This window comes from Rutidosis leptorrhynchoides, chromosome 6 (assembly GCF_046630445.1).
Source record: "Rutidosis leptorrhynchoides isolate AG116_Rl617_1_P2 chromosome 6, CSIRO_AGI_Rlap_v1, whole genome shotgun sequence".
In the NCBI taxonomy this organism is placed as follows: domain Eukaryota; kingdom Viridiplantae; phylum Streptophyta; class Magnoliopsida; order Asterales; family Asteraceae; genus Rutidosis; species Rutidosis leptorrhynchoides.
In genome coordinates this window covers 244,872,641-244,896,942 of record NC_092338.1, presented here as the reverse complement: position 1 = coordinate 244,896,942, position 24,302 = coordinate 244,872,641, and positions in this window count along the sequence as shown.

The window sequence follows — 24,302 nt, the reverse complement described above, 5'->3', positions numbered from 1 at the left end:
AATGGTTTGGAAGTGGCTTTAACTCTAATTTCGGAGGTTCTTCTATCGATGATTTATATCGATATTTGTCTTCTTCTTTTAGCATTTGAATTTCTTCTGTTGTTGGTTCATATCCATTAGCTATAAGTGTAGCTAACATTTCAGCTTCATCAATTGGTTCATTACCTTCTCCTAAAGAACATTCTCCTGTTCCTTGTAATTCTGGAAATTCTTCTAATAATTCTGCATGTGCATCTATAGTTTGAATATAATAACATGTATCATCTGCAGATTGTGGTTGTTGCATTGCTCTATCAACTGAAAAGGTGACACTCTCATCCTCTATACTTAGGGTCAGTTTCTTACCGAACACGTCTATCATTGCTTTAGCCGTGTTTAAGAATGGTCTTCCTAATATGAGAGGAACTTGAGAATCTTCTTCCATGTCCAAAACAACAAAATCTACTGGAAATACTAAAGTACCAACTTTAACTAGCATGTTCTCCATTATCCCTCTAGGATATTTTATTGATCTATCGGCTAGTTGTATGCTTATTCTGGTTGGTTTCAATTCTCCAAGGTCTAGTTTAGCGTATAGTGAATACGGCATTAGATTTATACTAGCACCTAAATCTGCTAATGCTTCTATTGAACTAAGACTACCCAGAAAACATGGAATTGTGAAACTTCCTGGATCAGATAGTTTTTCTGGTATCTTATTCAACAGCACTGCTGAACAATTAGCATTCATAGTAACAGCCGAGAGTTCTTCCATTTTCCTTCTATTCGTGATTAGATCTTTCAAGAATTTAGCATATCTTGGCATTCCTGAAATTACATCAATGAAAGGAAGATTTACATTTATCTGTTTAAACATATCCAAGAATTTGGATTGCTCGGCTTCAAGTTTTTCTTTCTTCATTTTACTCGGATAAGGAAGTGGTGGTTGGTATGGTTTAACATAAGGTTTATCCTTAACTGTGTTATCTTCATTAACCTTTTCAACTACCGGTTCTTTTTCCTTATCTTGATCAGGTTGTGGTTCTTGTGGAGTAGGAATAGTTTCATCAGAAGTTACAGGTATTTCAGGTGTTTTAAGTGTTGTACCACTTCTTGTGGTAATAGCTTTAGCTGTTTCATTCCGGGGGTTAGCATTTGTATCGCTTGGTAAACTTCCCGGTTTTCTTTCACCTATTAACCTTGCTAGGTTACTTACTTCTTGTTCCAGATTTTGAATAGAAGCTTGTTGATTTCTAAATGCTTGAGCATTTTGTTCATTGGTTTGTTTTTGAGATGTGAAAAACTGCGTTTGAGTTTCAACTAGCTTCGTCATCATATCTTCTAAATTCGGCTTTTTATCATCGGTTTGTTGTGGTGGTTTGTTTTGAAAATTTGGTCTTTGCTGATTGTAAGTATTATTGGATACTTGTGGATTGCTAGGACCTTGTTGGTTGTTGTATGGAATATTTCGGTTATAATTCTGGTTTTGATTGTAAATCGGTCTTGGCGGTTGATAATTATTCTGATAATTATTTCCAGGCCTTTGGTTTATGTATGAAATATTCTCTCTTTGTTCCATTGTTAATTCAATACTGAGACAATCTTTTGTCAAATGTGGTCCTCCACACTGCTCACAACTAATTCGTATAGCATGAATATCCTTAGTCATCTTTTCCATTCGTCTCTCGAAAGCATCTATCTTTGCGGAAATGGAATCTAAGTCATGGCTAGAATCGGCTCTAGCTGCTTTAGATGATCTAATGATATCTTTTTCTTGGTGCCACTCATGTGAGTGGGAAGCAGTGTTATCAATAATTTTGTACGCATCAGTTTCGGTCTTCTTCATAATAGAACCACCAGCTGCTATATCTATATCTTTCCTTGTAGTGATGTCGCATCCTTGGTAGAATATTTGTACTATTTGACAGGTGTCTAAACCATGTTGCGGACATCCTCTTAACAACTTTCCATATCTTGTCCATGCCTCATATAGAGTTTCATTTGGCTTCTGTGTGAACGTAACAATTTCTGCTTGAAGTCTTACGGCTTTAGATGCAGGAAAAAATTGTTTAAGAAATTTGTCAACTAAAACATCCCATGTATCGATCGCTCCTTCAGGTAACGATTCCAACCAATCTTTGGCTTCTCCCTTTAAAGTCCAGGGAAATAACATGAGATATATCTGTTCATCCTCCACTTCTCGTATTTTAAATAGTGTGCAGATCCTATTAAAGGTACGTAGATGTTCATTTGGATCTTCCTTCGGCGCACCACTAAATTGGCATTGATTAGTCACCATGTGTAGAATTTGTCCTTTGATTTCATAATCTGGCGCATTAATGTCTGGATGAGTAATTGCGTGACCTTGGCCAGTGCGTTTAGCTCTCATTCGGTCTTCCATACTTAAAGGTTCCAGATTCTCCATAATTGAATTTGTTGAATCGGTATCACTAAATGATTCTGATTTAATAGTTCGTTCCTCAACAATCTCTGTTTGAATGATTGGTGGTTCCGGAGGAAAGTTTAATGGTTCAGGATCTATGAACCGTTCCTGAATATTTTCTGGATTCTCAATTGTGAGGTTGGGTTCAAAAAATGGATTATCGGTATTTTGAACTGAAGTACTTGGTCGACTGGATGACGATTCTAAAGAAAAATCAACGGCGGTTATATTTGTTAAACGATGTCTTGATCGAGTTACAGGTGGTGAACGTACAAAAGGTGGTGAACGTCTTGCTCGGTGCATTCACTGAATATCCTATTAGTTTTAAAAAGGAAAGAAAAATTATAATAAGTTATCCAATCAATAGACTTTTCTGATTTTGCCCACGTTTCGAATAGCCAAAAGATGCAGCAGAGGGGCAGGATTCGTTTGGTCTCAATATAATTGAGGACTGTTTGGCTCCAATAACCCGGTCCACGTACAAATCCAACTATTACTACGAACCAGAAAATTTTGATGTCTATCAATTTAACCACTTAAAATAAATTTTCGTAATTTTAAGAAATTTAGATAAGAAGTAGAAAAAATTCTAAGTCCTAAAAACTAGAATGGCGAGAAATAAGAAAGACAAAGAGTTCGTCGCAAAAGGTCGAAAAAGAAAAATGATTGAAAAATAAAAGGTGACGGAAAAATAAAAGAAACTTATAAAAACTTAAAAATACTTAACTAATTTAATCTTATTACTACAACTAACTTAAAATTATAATCGCAAATTGAAATTACTAATTGGAATGATAATTGATACATAGTAAAAGGTGTAAAAATATTAAAGCTTACAAGAAAAACTAAATCCCAAATGGAAATAACTTAAAAAGAAACTAAAACTTAAAAAGGTGTCGCAAAATTCTAAAGCACCTAAATCTTAGTCTAAAGAAAAAGCACTTAAGGAATTCTACGGCAAAGCCTAAAAATCTAGGAGTAAAAATAACTATAGCAAAAACTAAGTTTAAAATTAATTATGAGCTAAAAAAAATACAAATATTACGCTACAACGATTAAAAAGGTACAAAATATAAAAATATACAAAAAGTTGTAAAAAGTACAATTTTTATAAAAATATTATTTTTATATTATTTATTTAATAAAAACTACTAATTTTACAATTTTAATAAAACTAGTTAAACAAAATACATATATAAAGTAAAAAGTAAAAATAAAACTAAAATTAATAATAATAATAATAATAATTAAGTTAAATAATAATAATAATAAATTAAAACTCCGTAATTAATGCAACTTTAGGGTTTTGTCCGTGTGTCAGAAGACCTCCGCGAGTCGCGGCAAATAAAGAGGAAAACCCCGCGAGTCGCGGGGTTCAGGAATTCAGTTGACAGCTTTTGTTTTTACGCGTTTTTCTTTATTTTTTTTTTTTTTATTTTGTTTTCTGTTTTTTAAATAATTAAAAGATATTAAAATTAAAACTTATATTTTTATAAACTAAAATAAAAATAAAGAAACTTATAAAACTTAAATATTTAACAAAATCCTAAAAATACTAATATTTTTGTTTTTCTTTTTATATTTTTGAATATTTAAAACGTAATTTTAAAAAAAACGACTTTTAATAAAAGTAGATAAAAATCTTTTTTTTTTTTTTATATATTAGCGTTGCGCTTCCGGCTTTTAAGAGTAAATCCCCGGCAGCGGCGCCAAAAATACTTGATGTCAAAGCAGAGGGGTATAAAATACTATTAATTTTTAGCAGAAAATACTATTAAATACGATACAATTTTACACAAGATATTTATTTATTTATAGAATGGATATACTTAAACCTTGCTACAACACTTATAGGCAGTGTACCTAATCGTACAGTAGTGTAGTTTTTAGTAAGTCCGGTTCGTTCCACAGGGAAATCTTTAAGCAAAGCTCAACGCTATATTAGTTTACTTTTATAAAAATACAAATATATATATAAGTGATATTATTATTATAAAGGGGGGTTTTTACCGTTTAATGACCGGTTTGTCGATTTTAAAACTTTAGTCGCAGTTAAAACCTAATGTAAAATATAAAATAAATACAAGACTTTAAATTAAAGCGTAAAGTAAATAACGATAATGAAATTGCGAATAATAAAAATGCGATAAAAATTAAATTGCGATAATTAAAAAGTACGATAATTAAAAGTGCGATAAAATGAAATAACAATAAATAAAAGTGCGATAATTAGAAGTGCAATTAAATATAAAATAAAGGAAATAAAATATGATATAAAAGAATTATGCTTATTTAAACTTCCGTAATCATGATGTTTGACGTGTTGGTTTTAGTTTTATGCCCATGGGTTAATTGTCCTTTGTCCTGGATTATTCAATATGTCCGTCTGGTTTTTGTCCATAACAGTCCATCAGTCATAAATATAAATTGCAAGTGTCCTTGTCAAATTATTATTATACCCGAAGATAAATATTCCAACTAATTGGGGATTCGAATTGTAACAAGGTTTTAATACTTTGTTTAATGAATACACCAGGTTATCGACTGCGTGTAAACCAAGGTTTTACTACTTTGTTAACAATTACACCAATTACCCTTGAATGTAATTTCACCCCTGTTTTGATTATTCTAGTGGCTATTAATCCATTCCCGTGTCCGGTTAAATGAACGATTATTCGTACATATAAATACCCTGCCCATCGTGTCCGATCGAGTGTATATGGTAATTTATAGGGACGCCTAATTGTAAATCTTTATATTAACATTAACAAACTTTCATTTAGTTAAACAAATATAAAGCCCATTAATAGCCCATAGTCTAGTTTCCACAAGTGTCGTTCTTTTGTCCAAACCCCAATTATGGTACAAAGCCCAATTACCCAATTTTAGTAATTAGCCCAACATCATGATTACTTCGTTTTAAATAAGCATAATAATAACTTAGCTACGAGACATTAATGTAAAAAGGTTGAACATAACTTACAATGATTAAAAATAGCGTAGCGTTACACGGACAGAATTTCGACTTACACCCTTACAACATTCGCTAACATACCCTTATTATTAGAATTAAAATTAAAATATAAATTATAAATATAAATATATATTACTCGTATATATTGAGAGAGAGATGAAAATATGATGATGTTTTTGATCAGAATTCGGGTTGATTTATAGCCAGGAATGATTTTTGGGGCTCCGCGACTCGCGGCCAAATACCCTTAAAACTCCGCGAGTCGCGGAGAGGTATTTTCAGTTTACACCCTTGGAGTTTCCTGCTGCCGACGGTTTTAAATATATATATATAATATATATATAATTAATATAATTAATTATATATTATATTATATTTATATATATAGTTAACTTGTAATTTTTAGTCCGTTGCGTCGAGCGTTAAGAATTGACTCTGGTCCCGGTTCCGGATTTTCGAACGTCCTTGCGTACAATTTAATATCTTGTACTTTGCGTTTTGAATCTTGTACTCTTGTGATTTTGAGACGTTTCTTATCAATAATTGGAACCTTTTTGATTGTCTTTTGTTCTTTTGAGCTTTTTGGTCGTTTGCGTCTTCAAATCGTCGAATCTGTCTTTTGTCTTCACCTTTTATTATTTAAACGAATATCACTTGTAAATAGAACAATTGCAACTAAAAGCTTGTCTTTCTTGAGGAATAATGCTATGAAATATATGTTCGTTTTTAGCATTATCAAATACATATGTAAAAATAAGACTACTAACTTAATGATTTCGAAACGAGACATATATGTAACGATTATCGTTGTAACGACATTTAACTGTATATACATCATACTAAGATATATTATATATCATAATATCATGATAATATAACAATTTAACATCTCATTTGTTATAATAAATAATGGGTTAGCAACATTCAACAAGATCGTTAACCTAAAGGTTTCAAAACAACATTTACATGTAACGACTAACGATGACTTAACGACTCAGTTAAAATGTATATACATGTAGTGTTTTAATATGTATTCATACACTTTTGAAAGACTTCAAGACACTTATCAAAATACTTCTACTTAACAAAAATGCTTACAATTACAGCCTCGTTCAGTTTCATCAACAATTCTACTCGTATGCACCCGTCTTCGTACTCGTACAATACAAAGCTTTTAGATGTATGTACTATTGGTATATACACTCCAATAATCAGCTCTTAGTAGCCCATGTGAGTCACCTAACACATGTGGGAACCATCATTTGACAACTATCATGAAATATCTCATAAAATTACAAAAAATATGAGTAATCATTCATGACTTATTTACATGAAAACAAAATTACATATCCTTTATATCTAATCCATACACCAACGACCAAAAACACCTACAAACACTTTCATTCTTCAATTTTCTTCATCTAATTGATCTCTCTCATGTTCTATCTTCAAGTTCTAAGTGTTCTTCATAAATTCCAAAAGTTCTAGTTTCATAAAATCAAGAATACTTCCAAGATTGCAAGTTTACTTCCAAGTTTTCTAAATCCATTCCAAGTAATCATCCAAGATCAAGAAACCTTTGTTACTTACAGTAGGTTATCTTTCTAATACAAGGTAATAATCATATTCAAACTTTCATTCAATTTCTATAACTATAACAATCTTATTTCGAGTGGAAATCTTACTTGAAATTGTTTTCGTGTCATGATTCTACTTCAAGAACTTTCAAGCCATCCAAGGATCCTTTGAAGCTAGATCTATTTTTCTCATTTCTAGTAGGTTTATCCATGGAACTTGAGGTAGTAATGATATTCATAACATCATTCGATTCATACATATAAAGCTATCTTATTCGAAGGTTTAAACTTGTAATCACTAGAACATAGTTAGTTAATTCTAAACTTGTTCGCAAATAAAAGTTAATCCTTATAACTTGACTTTTAAAATCAACTAAACACATGTTCTATATCTATATTATATGCTAACTTAATGATTTAAAACCTGGAAACACGAAAAACACCGTAAAACCGGATTTACGCCGTCGTAGTAACACCGCGGGCTGTTTTGGGTTAGTTAATTAAAAACTATGATAAACTTTGATTTAAAAGTTGTTATTCTGGGAAAATGATTTTTATTATGAACATGAAACTATATCCAAAAATTATGGTTAAACTCAAAGTGGAAGTATGTTTTCTAAAATGGTCAGCTAGACGTTGTTCTTTCGACTGAAATGACTACCTTTACAAAAATGACTTGTAACTTATTTTTCTGACTATAAACCTATACTTTTCTGTTTAGATTCATAAAATAGAGTTCAATATGAAACCATAGCAATTTGATTCACTCAAAACGGATTTAAAATGAAGAAGTTATGGGTAAAACAAGATTGGATAATTTTTCTCATTTTAGCTACGTGAAAATTGGTAACAAATCTATTCCAACCATAACTTAATCAACTTGTATTGTATATTATGTAATCTTGAGATACCATAGACACGTATACAATGTTTCGACCTATCATGTCGACACATCTATGTATATTTCGGAACAACCATAGACACTCTATATGTGAATGTTGGAGTTAGCTATACAGGGTTGAGGTTGATTCCAAAATATATATAGTTTGAGTTGTGATCAATACTGAGATACGTATACACTGGGTCGTGGATTGATTCAAGATAATATTTATCGATTTATTTCTGTACATCTAACTGTGGACAACTAGTTGTAGGTTACTAACGAGGACAGCTGACTTAATAAACTTAAAACATCAAAATATATTAAAAGTGTTGTAAATATATTTTGAACATACTTTGATATATATGTATATATTGTTATAGGTTCGTGAATCAACCAGTGGCCAAGTCTTACTTCCAAACGAAGTAAAAATCTGTGAAAGTGAGTTATAGTCCCACTTTTAAAATCTAATATTTTTGGGATGAGAATACATGCAGGTTTTATAAATGATTTACAAAATAGACACAAGTACGTGAAACTACATTCTATGGTTGAATTATCGAAATCGAATATGCCCCTTTTTATTAAGTCTGGTAATCTAAGAATTAGGGAACAGACACGCTAATTGACGCGAATCCTAAAGATAGATCTATTGGGCCTAACAAACCCCATCCAAAGTACCGGATGCTTTAGTACTTCGAAATTTATATCATATCCGAAGGGTGTCCCGGAATGATGGGGATATTCTTATATATGCATCTTGTTAATGTCGGTTACCAGGTGTTCACCATATGAATGATTTTTATCTCTATGCATGGGATGTGTATTGAAATATGAAATCTTGTGGTCTATTGTTAATATTTGATATATATAGGTTAAACCTATAACTCACCAACATTTTTGTTGACGTTTAAAGCATGTTTATTCTCAGGTGAATACTAAGAGCTTCCGCTGTTGCATACTAAAGTAAGGACAAGATTTGGAGTCCATGTTTGTATGATATTGTGTAAAAACTGCATTTAAGAAACTGATTTCGATGTAAAATATTTGTATTGTAAACCATTATGTAATGGTCGTGTGTAAACAGGATATTTTAGATTATCATTATTTGATAATCTATGTAAAGCTTTTTAAACCTTTATTTATGAAATAAAGGTTATGGTTTGTTTTAAAAATGAATGCAGTCTTTGAAAAACGTCTCATATAGAGGTCAAAACCTCGCAACGAAATCAATTAATATGGAACATTTTTAATCAATAAGAACGGGACATTTCAATAAGGATGGAAATGAGGGTGGGGTTGAAAAATCAAGAGAGGATGTGCGGACCGGGAGTGAGATGGGGCAAAAAGAGAACGTTAGCCCCCCCAAACATTAGGAAGCCACTCAGATGCACAAACATCTGTTTCATATGAGTTAGAATCGGCATCTCTAGATGAGATTTGCCAAAAAAATTTGAGAATGTGTCTAGTTCTCGTAGGGATTTGGTGTAGTCCTATACTGAACGTTCAGTGTCTATAGATCAGACTGCAACAACAAGCGTAGAGCTTAGCAAATCTCTGAAATTGCTTCTCTAAGATCGCTTGGAAGTCCTGTTTCAGCAGGTCTCACTGCTCAGCTCTCTAGCTCAACAGTGGTGACAACTGAGTTTCGTCAAGAATCTCAGGCTGTTTTCACTAACACTTCTTTGCAGGGCTCCATCACATCCTCACCAATTATCTCCACGGCTCTTTCACCACCACGATTAACATCACCACCACCTGATCTCAAGGCTTCACCACCACCATTATCACCTCCAACCATGATACCATCTCCTATCTCCCAAACTGTCACTCATCAACCAAATCTCACATACATTCAACGGAAAAATGAATTTCACGCTTATCTTCTCTCAGTTAATCTTTCTGAGGGTGACTACATCAGGAAAGCTATCCTTGTTCTTCTCAACTCTCTTCAACTCATCCTGAATTATCCTCCAGTACTTGAACCAATCCCGTGTCGTGTTGATCAACCATCTTCCTCCAGGCGACATGATGACCCTGATTCCGGTGGCCAACATGAGGGGGAGAATATAGGAGGAAGATCCACTGTGCATATCACTCAAACTATCAGTCAAATACAAACTCCACCCAGCTCTTCCAGGAAAGGGAAAGAAATTGTTGATGACTCTGATGTGCCTGAAGGAATGGTCGAAGGAATCGAATACACAGTAGAAGAAGATGATGTTGCCCCCGAAGGACATGACGTGATCACAATCAACTCTGATGATGAAGATGATTTTGATGAAGTTTTGTTTCTTGATGTCAAAGAGGAAGTAGAAACCAAAATTGAATTATCTGAAGCAGTTGTTACCTCAGCTAAAACCACCCTTGCTATGGTGGTGTACACAAGTACTGACATCGAACCCATCACCTCCCAATCTGAAACAATCATCACATCCACACCACAGCTTATCATACCAAAATCTGAAGAAGTAGAAGAGGAAGAGTACTTCAAAAACTTGAAACCTCAGCTTACTACGGTCATTGAAGGAGCATTCACTAAATAAAATTATGTTAACTTAGAAGCTCCGGACAAGGAAGAGCTGAATGAATTTGATCGGTTTTTCACTCAGGAATACACCGGTGAACCTGTACCAAGGTTTCCTAAACCAACCGCTCAACCAACTCTTGATCAATCTACGTCATCTGATCCTCAACATGGAGAATTCAAAAAACACATATCACTTCCGATCAAACTTGGTGAACCTCAATCTGAAGAGGTATTACATGGCTGTTGGCTGGAGGAACAAGCTTATAGGATCTTCGTAAGTGAAGATAAACTCAAAAATGTGCCAGTAGCTGAAAGGTTCAAACCAATCGGGTGTTATGATTTTCTTAATGACAAGGACAAGTTGAAAATGTACCGTTACCAAAGGCGGGTTTATAAGAACTGGGATGAGTTTGATATGGAAGATCAGAAAGAGAATCCGATTATCGTCATAAACAGTGTGTTTTGCAGATCATTATCTAAAAGAGTGTTTACTCCATTTTTTATAGTGATTTGTTCAAACGACCAAGAATGCACATTCTCGGAGTATGATCTGATTGAACTCAATCCGGTTGATGTATTGTTTCTATACAATTGGTTGAGATACAAAATAAGAAAGACTTGGGTTATTGAAACGGCAATCGAAAGGGTGAGAAGGTTCATGAAAGACAGAATTAAACTGGCTTCTCAATACGATTTTCAGCTAGGTGTCGAATCAATTCGAAAGAAGATCCTGCTCTCCTCGCCTAATCAAGCCATCGAAACTCTGGATTTGTCTCAATTCAAGATATGCTATTGCTTGGACGCCCCCGAAGAAGGCTTCATTTTTCCCAACAAAATCAAAAGGCCCATATTCTTTCGCAAATCCGAGCTGCCAAAATACTCAGATGGAACCCTCAAGCGTGCTCTAAAGTTCTTCAACATCTGCAAATGAACAGAGAACATAGGGAACTATCAAAAGCTGATGACGTACGAGATGGCGAATCACATCAATGAACTTCTTGAATTCAGGCTGTACATGAGGCAATTTGATACTTCATTGGGGATTAACAGGAAAAAGAACTACTTCACAGGTTCTCAATATGTACCACGATTTGAATACAAAATCACCAGCCTCAAACAGTTCATCATTTCCAAACACTATGAAAGGAATTACACACCGGGAAGTGACTTGATCAAGGCGATGAAACCCGAGGAAGAAGCAAAGAAAAAGGCCTCAGAAGGTTCCAGTCAAAGCTGATGATTAGGTGATGATATTTTTTGAAAATCGAACGTCAAGGGGGAGATTGTTGACATGTGTTTATGTAATAGATTAGTGACGCACAGTTTTATCTTTTATATGTAATTTATTTACTGTTTTACCATGGTAACAATGTATCTTTTGTATCTTGGGAGGTTGTCATATATAAACAACCTCCCATCTTCTAATTCAACTAGTTATCCATTTGGCACTTACTCATCTTATCCTTTTCTCTCTAGTGTTCTTTAATAACTAATACTTCTAACCCACTAATCAACTCACAAATCGGTCGATCTAGGCTTCTTTAGGGACTAACATGTATACATATAACTATTGATGTAGACATGCTGCGAGATTTCAAAATACTGATTGCTGATTCTCGGTAATTGGTATGACAATTCTCGTTACAAGGTGTGAATGAGTATATGATAAGGTTTTAATGAACAAATATAATGGTTCTTCGGAGAGACTTAAGCCAATGAGTAATGAAGTTGCTGGTAAGTTTACTGCTAATGTGGTAGAATATAAACGGTTCCCTGGTAATGATGATGAAGGGGTAATCTTTATAGTAAGGTTTATTTGAATGAAAAATTGAAGTTGATTTTGCTGGAGCTGTGACAAATTGACTAATTGGGAAAAGGAATTGTACGGCTATTTTTGATAATAACAACGCCAAAGGAACTAGCACAGATAAGTGTTAAGCATTTACTCAGGTTTTGAGTATTTTCAGGTGCATAACTATATGCATCAATCTTTCCTTCCGTAGATGAAGTGCGGTTGGTTCATCCTCTCGATTGAGGTGTTTTCAAGAATTATGAAAAGGTTTGAACGCAGATTGGAATCGTCAAGATACAAATGAGTTTAAGATCAAATCAAGTGGCAAACTTGAAGAAATGTTTAGTTTCATATGTTATAATCAATATTTTAATTCATTTTAATTGTTCAATGTTAGTAGTCCACAGTTAGTAATTCAATAATTCGTATATAGTTAGATATATAATATTCGAATTAATTAATACGTATCGTGACCCATTGTATACATGTCTCAGACTCGATCACAACTCAAAGTATATATATTATTTTAGAATCAACCTCAACCCTGTATAGCTAACTCGATCATTACCGCATATAGAGTGTATATGGTTATTCCAAATAATATATATAGATGCGTCGATATGATATGTTAAAACCCTGTATACGTGTCCCGATATTTTTAAAGTTCGTAAAATAAATAACAGAAATTAAATGACGATAAATAAAATTGTGAGAATTAAAATTGCGATAAATAAAATGTAATAAGGAATTAACAGTTAGCTAGGATTTTGTTAGCGTAGATTCTTAACAGAATTTCTTATAGTTAATTTGTTTGTTTCTAACAATTTTATTTTATCAAATGTTTTCTTCATTATGCCACTTGTTGGATTCTGATAAGTTAAAATCCAAATATGAAATTGAATGAAAATGGTTATTTTGTGGTGAACGGATACGTATATCTGTGGATGTAAGTAGGATAGTAATTGATTGTTGAATCAGATTCGAAGAATGTACAGTGTAATTTATTAATGTAAAATCTAAATATTCCTCGGGTATTACCTACCCGTTAAATTATTCTCAGCATTAACAGTATGTACAAAAGAATTTTCAATTACAATCTTTATGAAAATATATATACATATATATTTTCTTCAGATGTAATCATGGATTTAATGAGTTAATATGATATTAAACTCATCTGATTTAGGGTTAGAACTAGAGTACATAATATCTAAAACATTAGAGATTACATAATCATCATGTCGAATGAAGATAAATGATATAGAAGGTCATGTAGGACGATGGATTATACTCAAGGTACAGAATGAGATGTTGAGGCATGTGATGTTGAAACTTGGGTTGTTAGTGGTATTGTTGGTGCTGGTGATGTTGTTGAAGCTGGTAATTTTTGCACCATATTCTCCAAATTGATTACTCGAGCGCGAAGTTCGTTGACTTCTTCCATTATTCCAGGATGATTGTCGGTCGGAATGAGATTAATAAGGTTTAGAATTGTGGATAGAATATAATCGTGTCGAGCTACTCTAGAAATGAGAGAGAAAATGGTATTACGAACAGGTTCGCCGGTGAGCGCTACAAATTCTTCGCCAAGAGGGCAATATGTTGGGTGGAAAGGATCTCCTTCTTTGCGTCTCCATTGATTAAGTCGACTACGAACCCATTCCCAATTCATTCAGAATTGATGATGACTGATCAGTTGATCCATTCCGGTTACACTGCTTTCAGAGCTTGTGAATATCCATGTCGGAATAGCTGTCAAGATCTGAGGAATTTGAACTAGTTGCGAGTTCCATCTTGTACAGTTAGGTAAAGGGTTTTCGATATGAAATCATTTTTGAATATCTGATGAAATTCTAATTACATAGAATACCTATAGTACAGAAGATCCCGTAGATTACAGAGGGAATTAAGGAAACGTGTCAGACAAGGTTTACAGTAACAGATACGCTAAGATATGATTTAGAAGATACGCTAAGATATGAATTTTGTCTATACACTATTCATGCAATCAATGCAGTAAGATGTGTCTAGACTAAGAATGATAAGCATGTAATTTTTGACAAGAAAATGATAAGCAAAACTTTTTGACATGTAGACCAGGTTCAAGTCCAGACTTATTAATGTATCCTAACAACTACTAGGCCGAAGTCCAGACTCATTAATGCATCCTAACAACTACTAGTTAGACACACTAATGCAAGACCCGGTTCACTACGACCACCGCTCTGATACCAACTTTAATAATCCGTCCTAATCCATCTGGATGAATATATTACATTTGGTTACATCGCGAGGTACTTGACCTTCTATATGATACATTTTACAAACATTGCATTCGTTTTTAAAAGACAAACTTTCATTACATCGAAAGTTGACGGCATGCATACCATTTCATAATATATCCAATAATAATTGACTTAATAATAATCTTGATGAACTCAACGACTCGAATGCAACGTCTTTTGAAATATGTCATGATTGACTCCAAGTAATATCTCTAAAATGAGCAAATGTACAGCGGAAGATTTCTTTAATACCTGAAAATAAACATGCTTTAAAGTGTCAACCAAAAGGTTTGTTACTTCATTAGTTTATCGTAATCAATCATTTCCATATTTTTAATAGACCACAAGATTTCATATTTCCCTTTCTCATAAACATCATGCATAAAAATCATTCATATGGATTGAACACCTGGTAACCGACCTTAACAGGATGCATATAGAATATCCCTATCATTCCGGGACTCACATCGGACATGATAAATCGAAGTACTAAAGCAGTTCAAATTCTCTGACTGGGGCTTGTTAGTGCCCATAGATCTATCTTTAGGATTCGCGTCAATTGGTGGCAATTATCATAAACACCAATTCTTAGGCTACCAAGCTAAAAAGGGGCATATTCGGTTCAATAATCCAACCATAGAATGTAGTTTCGATTACTTGTGTCTATTTCGTAAAGCATTTATAAAAGCAGGGCATGTATTCTCAGTCCCATAAATATATATTGCAAAAGCATTTAACAAAAGAGCAAATGAAACTCACAATACTGTACTTTGTAGTAAAAATACATATGACGACATTGAACAATGTAGGGTTGGCCTTGGATTCATGAACCTATATCATTCATATATGTATTAAAACATATTCTTGTACTCAAATAAATATATATTATTATTAGTGATGTATTTGTTTTATTTATTAACTTATAAGTTTCATTATCTATTTATATATTTTCATTTTGTACATAATAGTATTAATATAGTTAAGTTATGTAATTTAAATATATTTTTGTATATATAATCTTTATTTATATACTTATGACCTTAACTATATCTTTAAAACTTTTATTTTCATATACATAATTATTTTTAATATTAATGATATAGGCAATACCGATAATAATAATAATGATAGTTTAGTGAAAACAAAATAGTAATTTTAATAAAAAAATAATTATAATGATAATATTCATAACTATATTAATAATAATAATCATGTTAATAATAGTAATGATAATATTTGTAACAATACATATGTAACTAACAATAATAATTAATTTTATTATTTTCATAATAATAATCATAATCATGATATTGATACTTATTCTAATAAAATGGTAAAAATCATTTTTAGTGATGTTAATAGTATATATATTAATTATAATTTTACTTATAATCATAATAATAATAATGAATGATACTTAATACTTATTTTAGCATTAGTAATAATGATAATTATATTACTTGTAATAATAATAATAATAACTAATAGTAACAATACTAATAACAATAATAATAATAAATAGTAATAATAATCATAATATTAATAATAAGGGTTAATTAACAATACTAATAATTATAGTACTACTAGTAATGATAATAATCAAATTAATGATAATACAATTGATAATAATTATAACAATAATAATAATAACAATAATAATATTAATAAAGATTTTTATAATTAAAAACAACCTCAAAAGCTTTTCCAAAAAAATATGCCACAAACCGGGCTCGAACCCGCGACCTCCCGTTCACTCATCAACACCCCTAACCATTGATCCATTATTGTTTTTCTAATTTAAACACTTCCGAAATATATATAACCTAATTATTACTTCGTTCCTATTTCCCTCTTCATCTTCTTCAATTAACCAAATCCACAAAGCTCTTTTGATATACATAACAGCAATTAATCGGTTTGGATCATGAGGTTATGTTTGAAACAACTAATAATTATTGTTAATTGGATTACAAAACACAAAAAAAATAAAAGACCGAAAAAACATACAGCAGCCGTCGCTGTTTTGTTTTTTTTTTTTAGAAACAAAATTTTTGATTTCATATTCGTGATAGTTTTAGACCAAGTTTATATCACGAATTGTGTTTCAAATCATGTTTAGAAACTTTCTCAGACACCAATTTTAACAGAAACAACTTTTGAAACTTCAATTTGAACTTTGAAAACTCGATTGACTTTTTATTCAAAATCTTTGACGTCAAAATTTGAATTTAATTTCGCGAATTGAGACTTACAAATTTGCAGATAGTTTGGTTAGATTATTCCTAACGACCCTGCAATTTTAGATTTTTACAACTGGTTCGAAATTGCGTTTTGGTAAAAAAGATCAAGAACAGAGAAAACAGAAGTAGTTGAAATGTTTTTTTTTAACTTCAATTATCTGTAATTGATAATTAATATCTGATAATGGAGATGAAAGAGTTAAACGAATTTTATCACTACATGATTGGTTTTTGGAGAACAGCTGGTTCGACAAAGAGTCAAAGACAAATAGAAGTCAGGAAAAAAATATAATGCTGATAGTGATTAAATAACGCGTATATATCTGTTTTTATATATAAAGTTTATTATTAATAGTTAATTAATATTTAGTATATTAATAATAATAATATTAATAATAATAATAATAATAATAATATTAATAATAATAATAAAAATAATAATAATAATAATAATAATAATAATAATAATAATAATAATAATAATAATAATAATAATAATAATAATAATAATAGAAATAATACTAATCTTAATGATAAAAATAATTAATAACATCACATCATAATCATAATAATAATAGAGATAAAAGTAAAAATATTGATATTAATATAATGATAATTCTTAATAATAATAAGAGTAATAATGATAATAAGTCACAATAATACTAATTTTTGTGAAATTGATAATAATGATATTATTAATGATAATAATACTAATCATATTAATATTAGTAGTAATATATATATATATATATATATATATATATATATATATATATATATATATATATATATATCAAATTTCATATTTATATTTCTACAATAATAATAATAATAACACTAGTATTGATATATTAAAGTAAATAATAAATAACAATATTATTGTAACCACTATATTTAATATATTAGTATTAGATATTATAGATTATGAAATATAGCTATATAATATATATATTATAAAATAATAAGTATTAAATCTTTATATATTTTAATAATAATAATGTCTAATAATAATAATGAAGATATAATAGTTGCATGTTTTCATAATAATATTAATGATACAGATATTGATATTTGTACTAATAAAAAGAATAATAATAATATTATAACAAATATATTTTTAGCTTATAATTACATTTATTTATTAATATTACATATTATACGATAACATGATGTTGAATATTTATTATTTATACATTATATATATGTGTATATATATATATATATATATATATATATATATATATATTACCATATAATATTAATTATTAATAAGAATAATATATATATATTTATTCATTTTAATTTTACTTATTTATTCTGTTTATTATTTTACATTTTTAATTCTAGTTAGTGAAAGTGTATTTTTATTTATACAATGTTTTTCGTGAATCGTCGGGAATAGTCGAAAGTACATGAACAAAGTTCAAAATTTTTGAGATTCAATTTATAAGACTTTGCTTATCGTGTCGAAACCATATAAGAATAAAGTTTAAATTTGGTCGAAAATTTCCGGGTCGTCACAGAAAATCCTGACGGAAAGTCCTTGTCGGAAAATCCTTGTCGGAAAGTCCTTGTCGAAAAATCCTTGTCCGAAAATCCTTGTCAGAATTCAAAATTCCTGGTCGAAATTCGGAATTCTTGGTCGGAATTCCTAGTCGGAATTCCTAGTCGGAATTTGGAATTCTTGCTCGTTTCTAGCCTGCCCCCTTCTAGCATGCTCCCTTCTAGCATGATAAAAAAATATAATTCTTATGAGACTAAGAGTCATTTGATACGGATTTGATATGCGTATCATCAAGTCCCCTCAGTTTGGTAATGCTAGCTGGCAGAAGTACTTTACAAAACTAAAGACAACACAAATCCCTCTTAATGCCATGTTGAGATGTTCAATTTAAGGGTATCTTTCGAGGAATCCTTGCTCTTCATCTTACACAATTGTAGATCAACCTAGTTTATAAAGTTAACGAGTTCATATTAGTAACATGTGAGCTTGTAATCCGATATTGTAAGTTGTTTACTTAATCTTCGCTTATTCACTCATGTGCCATTATTCAGATGTTTCGACGTTCGTGTGTAGGTTACCGAGTACCCTACACACGACCGAATTTGATGGGCTTACGTATGAATACCGCCCTTAGTCATTTTCTTCACGGTAATATTTATCCCGTTAATCTTTATACGAGAAGTCTTCTAGATGGCTTGTATTGCATTTGATCTTTTTCCATCGTCGGTTTACTTTCAGATGGACTGTATAGCTTGAATTACATCCGGTGCCCTCATTTTGATGGCCAGATTTGGTTCCGGTTTATCTTTGTCTTATGTTCTTTCTTTTCGTCATGGAGGTTGTGTACTCTTTTTGCACCCTTCAACTTTGACTGTTATATTTGTGCCCGGGAGCTATATTGAAATGTCCCGTTCTTATTGATTAAAAACATTCCATATTAATCGATTTCGTTGCGAGGTTTTGACCTCTATATGAGACGTTTTTCAAAGACTGCATTCATTTTTAAAACAAACCATAACCTTTATTTCATAAATAAAGGTTTAAAAAGCTTTACGTAGATTATCAAATAATGATAATCTAAAATATCCTGTTTACACACGACCATTACATAATGGTTTACAATACAGATATGTTACATCAAAATTAGTTTCTTGAATGCAGTTTTTACACAATATCATACAAACATGGACTCCAAATCTTGTCATGATTTTAGTATGCAACAGCGGAAGCTCTTAGTATTCACCTGAGAATAAACATGCTTTAAACGTCAACAAAATGTTGGTGAGTTATAGGTTTAACCTATGTATATCAAATCGTAACAATAGACTACAAGATTTCATATTTCAATACACATCCCATACATAGAGATAAAAATCATTCATATGGTGAACACCTGATAACCGACATTAACAAGATGCATATATATAAGAATATCCCCATCATTCCTGGACACCCTTCGGATATGATATAAATTTCGAAGTACTAAAGCATTCGGTACTTTGGATGGGGTTTGTTAGGCCCAATAGATCTATCTTTAGGATTCGCGTCAATTAGGGTGCCTGTTCCCTAATTCTTAGATTACCAGACTTAATAAAAAGGGGCATATTCGATTTTGATAATTCAACCATAGAATGTAGTTTCACGTACTTGTTTCTATTTTGTAAATCATTTATAAAACCTGCATGTATTCTCATCTCAAAAACATTAGATTTTAAAAGTGGGACTATAACTCACTTTCACATATTTTTACTTCGTCGGGAAGTAAGACTTGGCCACTGGTTGATTCACGAACCTATAACAATATATACATATATATCAAAGTATGTTCAAAATATATTTACAACACTTTTAATATATTTTGATGTTTTAAGTTTATTAAGTCAGCTGTCCTCGTTAGTAACCTACAACTAGTTGTCCACAGTTAGATGTACAGAAATAAATCGATAAATATTATCTTGAATCAATCCACGACCCAGTGTATACATATCTCAGTATTGATCACAACTCAAACTATATATATTTTGGAATCAACCTCAACCCTGTATTGCTAACTCCAACATTCACATATAGAGTGTCTATGGTTGTTCCGAAATATATATAGATGTATCGACATGATAGGTCGAAACATTGTATACGTGTCTATGGTATCTCAAGATTACATAATATACAATACAAGTTGATTAAGTTATGGTTGAAATAGATTTGTTACCAATTTTCACGTAGCTAAAATGAGAAAAATTATCCAATCTTGTTTTACCCATAACTTCTTCATTTTAAATCCGTTTTGAGTGAATAAAATTGCTATGGTTTCATATTAAACTCTATTTTATGAATCTAAACAGAAAAAGTATAGGTTTATAGTCGGAAAAATAAGTTACAAGTCGTTTTTGTAAAGGTAGTCATTTCAGTCGAAAGAACGACGTCTAGATGACCATTTTAGAAAACATACTTCCACTTTGAGTTTAACCATAATTTTTGGATATAGTTTCATGTTCATAATAAAAATCATTTTCCTAGAATAACAACTTTTAAATCAAAGTTTATCATAGTTTTTAATTAACTAACCCAAAACAGCCCGCGGTGTTACTACGACGGCGTAAATCCGGTTTTACGGTGTTTTTCGTGTTTCCAGGTTTTAAATCATTAAGTTAGCATATCATATAGATATAGAACATGTGTTTAGTTGATTTTAAAAGTCAAGTTAGAAGGATTAACTTTTATTTGCGAACAAGTTTAGAATTAACTAAACTATGTTCTAGTGATTACAAGTTTAAACCTTCGAATAAGATAGCTTTATATGTATGAATCGAATGATGTTATGAACATCATTACTACCTCAAGTTCCTTTGATAAACCTACTGGAAATGAGAAAAATAGATCTAGCTTCAAAGGATCCTTGGATGGCTTGAAAGTTCTTGAAGCAGAATCATGACACGAAAACAATTTCAAGTAAGATTTCCACTCGAAATAAGATTGTTATAGTTATAGAAATTGAATTAAAGTTTGAATATGATTATTACCTTGTATTAGAAAGATAACCTACTGTAAGAAACAAAGGTTTCTTGATCTTGGATGATTACTTGGAATGGATTTAGAAAACTTGGAAGTAAACTTGCAATCTTGGAAGTATTCTTGATTTTATGAAACTAGAACTTTTGGAATTTATGAAGAACACTTAGAACTTGAAGATAGAACTTGAGAGAGATCAATTAGATGAAGAAAATTGAAGAATGGAAGTGTTTGTAGGTGTTTTTGGTCGTTGGTGTATGGATTAGATATAAAGGATATGTAATTTTGTTTTCATGTAAATAAGTCATGAATGATTACTCATATTTTTGTAATTTTATGAGATATTTCATGCTAGTTGCGAAATGATGGTTCCCACATGTGTTAGGTGACTCACATGGGCTGCTAAGAGCTTATCATTGGAGTGTATATACCAATAGTACATACATCTAAAAGCTGTGTATTGTACGAGTACGAATACGGGTGCATACGAGTAGAATTGTTGATGAAACTGAACGAGGATGTAATTGTAAGCATTTTTGTTATGTAGAAGTATTTTGATAAGTGTCTTGAAGTCTTTCAAAAGTGTATGAATACATATTAAAACACTACATGTATATACATTTTAACTGAGTCGTTAAGTCATCGTTAGTCGTTACATGTAAATGTTGTTTTGAAACCTTTAGGTTAACGATCTTGTTGAATGTTGTTAATCCATTGTTTATTATAACAAATGAGATGTTAAATTGTTATATTATCATGATATTATGATATATAATATATCTTAGTATGATATGTATACAGTTAAATGCCGTTACAACGATAATCTTACATATATGTCTCGTTTCGAAATCATTAAGTTAGTAGTCTTATTTTTACATATGTATTTCATTGTTAATACACTTAATAATATATTTACTTATCATTTAACATAATTAACCAAGTGTATCAATATCTTAATATGATTCATATGTACCTAGTAAGACGTTGTTATAACGATAATCGTTAAATATATCGTTTTCGAGTTTCTTAAATTAATAGTCTCATTTTTATGTATATAACTCATTGTTAAAATACCTAATGAGATACATACTTATAATAAAATCATGTTAACTATATATATAACCATATATATGTCATCGTATAGTTTTTACAAGTTTTAATGTTCGTGAATCACCGGTCAACTTGGGTGGTCAATTGTCTATATGAAACCTATTTCAATTAATCAAGTCTTAACAAGTTTGATTGCTTAACATGTTGGAAACACTTAATCATGTAAATAACAATTTCATTTAATATATATATATACATGGAAAAGTTCGGGTCACTACAGTACCTAACCGTTAAATAAATTTCGTCCCGAAATTTTAAGAAGTTGGAGGTGTTGACGTATCTTCTGGAAATAAATGCGGGTATTTCTTCTTCATCTGATCCTCATGCTCCCAGGTGAACTCAGGTCCTCTACGAGCATTCTATCGAACCTTAACAATCGGTATCTTGTTTTGTTTAAGTCTCTTAACCTCACGATCCATTATTTCGACGGGTTCTTCAATGAATTGAAGTTTTTCATTGATTTTGATTTCGTCCAACGGAATAGTGAGATCTTCTTTAGCAAAACATTTCTTCAAATTTGAGAAGTGAAAAGTGTTATATCAGCCGCGAGTTGTTGAGGTAGCTCCAGTTGGTAAGCTACTGGTCTGACACGATCTATAATCTTGAATGGTCCAATGTACCTTGGATTTAGTTTCCCCCGTTTACCAAATCGAACAATGCCTTTCCAAGGTGAAACCTTAAGCATGACCATTTCTCCAATTTCAAACTCTATATCTTTTCTTTTACTGTCCGCGTAGCTCTTTTGTCGACTCTGGGCGGTTTTCAATCTTTGTTGAATTTGGATGATTTTCTCGGTAGTTTCTTGTATTATCTCCGGACCCGTAATCTGTCTATCCCCCACTTCACTCCAATAAATCGGAGACCTGCACTTTCTACCATAAAGTGCTTCAAAAGGCACCATCTCAATGCTTGAATGGTAGCTATTGTTGTAGGAAAATTCTGCTAACGGTAGATGTCGATCCCAACTGTTTTTGAAATCAATAACACATGCTCGTAGCATGTCTTCAAGCGTTTGTATCGTCCTTTCGCTCTGTCCATCAGTTTGTGGATGATAGGCAGTACTAATGTCTAGACAAGTTCCTAATGCTTGTTGTAATGTCTGCCAGAATCTTGAAATAAATCTGCCATCCCTATCAGAGATAATAGAGATTGGTATTCCATGTCTGGAGACGACTTCCTTCAAATACAGTTGTGCTAACTTCTCCATCTTGTCATCTTCTCTTATTGGCAGGAAGTGTGCTGATTTGGTGAGACGATCAACTATTACCCAAATAGTGTCAAAACCACTTGCAGTCCTTGGCAATTTAGTGATGAAATCCATGGTAATATTTTCCCATTTCCATTCCGGGATTTCGGGTTGTTGAAGTAGACCTGATGGTTTCTGATGCTCAGCTTTGACCTTAGAACACGTCAAACATTCCCCTACGTATTTAGCAACATCGGCTTTCATACCTGACCACCAAAAATGTTTCTTGAGATCCTTGTACATTTTCCCCGTTCCAGGATGTATTGAGTATCTGGTTTTATGAGCTTCTCTAAGTACCATTTCTCTCATATCTCCAAATTTTGGTACCCAAATTCTTTCAGCCCTATACCGGGTTCTGTCTTCCCGAATATTAAGATGCTTCTCCGATCCTTTGGGTATTTCATCCTTTAAATTTCCCTCTTTTAAAACTCCTTGTTGCGCCTCCTTTATTTGAGTAGTAAGGTTAGTGTGAATCATTGTATTCATAGATTTTACTCGAATGGGTTCTCTGTCCTTTCTGCTCAAGGCGTCGGCTACCACATTTGCCTTCCCTGAGTGGTAACGAATCTTAAAGTCGTAATCATTCAACAATTCAATCCTCCTACGCTGCCTCATATTCAGTTGTTTCTGATTAAATATGTGTTGAAGACTTTTGTGGTCGGTATATATAATACTTTTGACCCCATATAAGTAGTGCCTCCAAGTCTTTAATGCAAAAACAACCGCGCCTAAT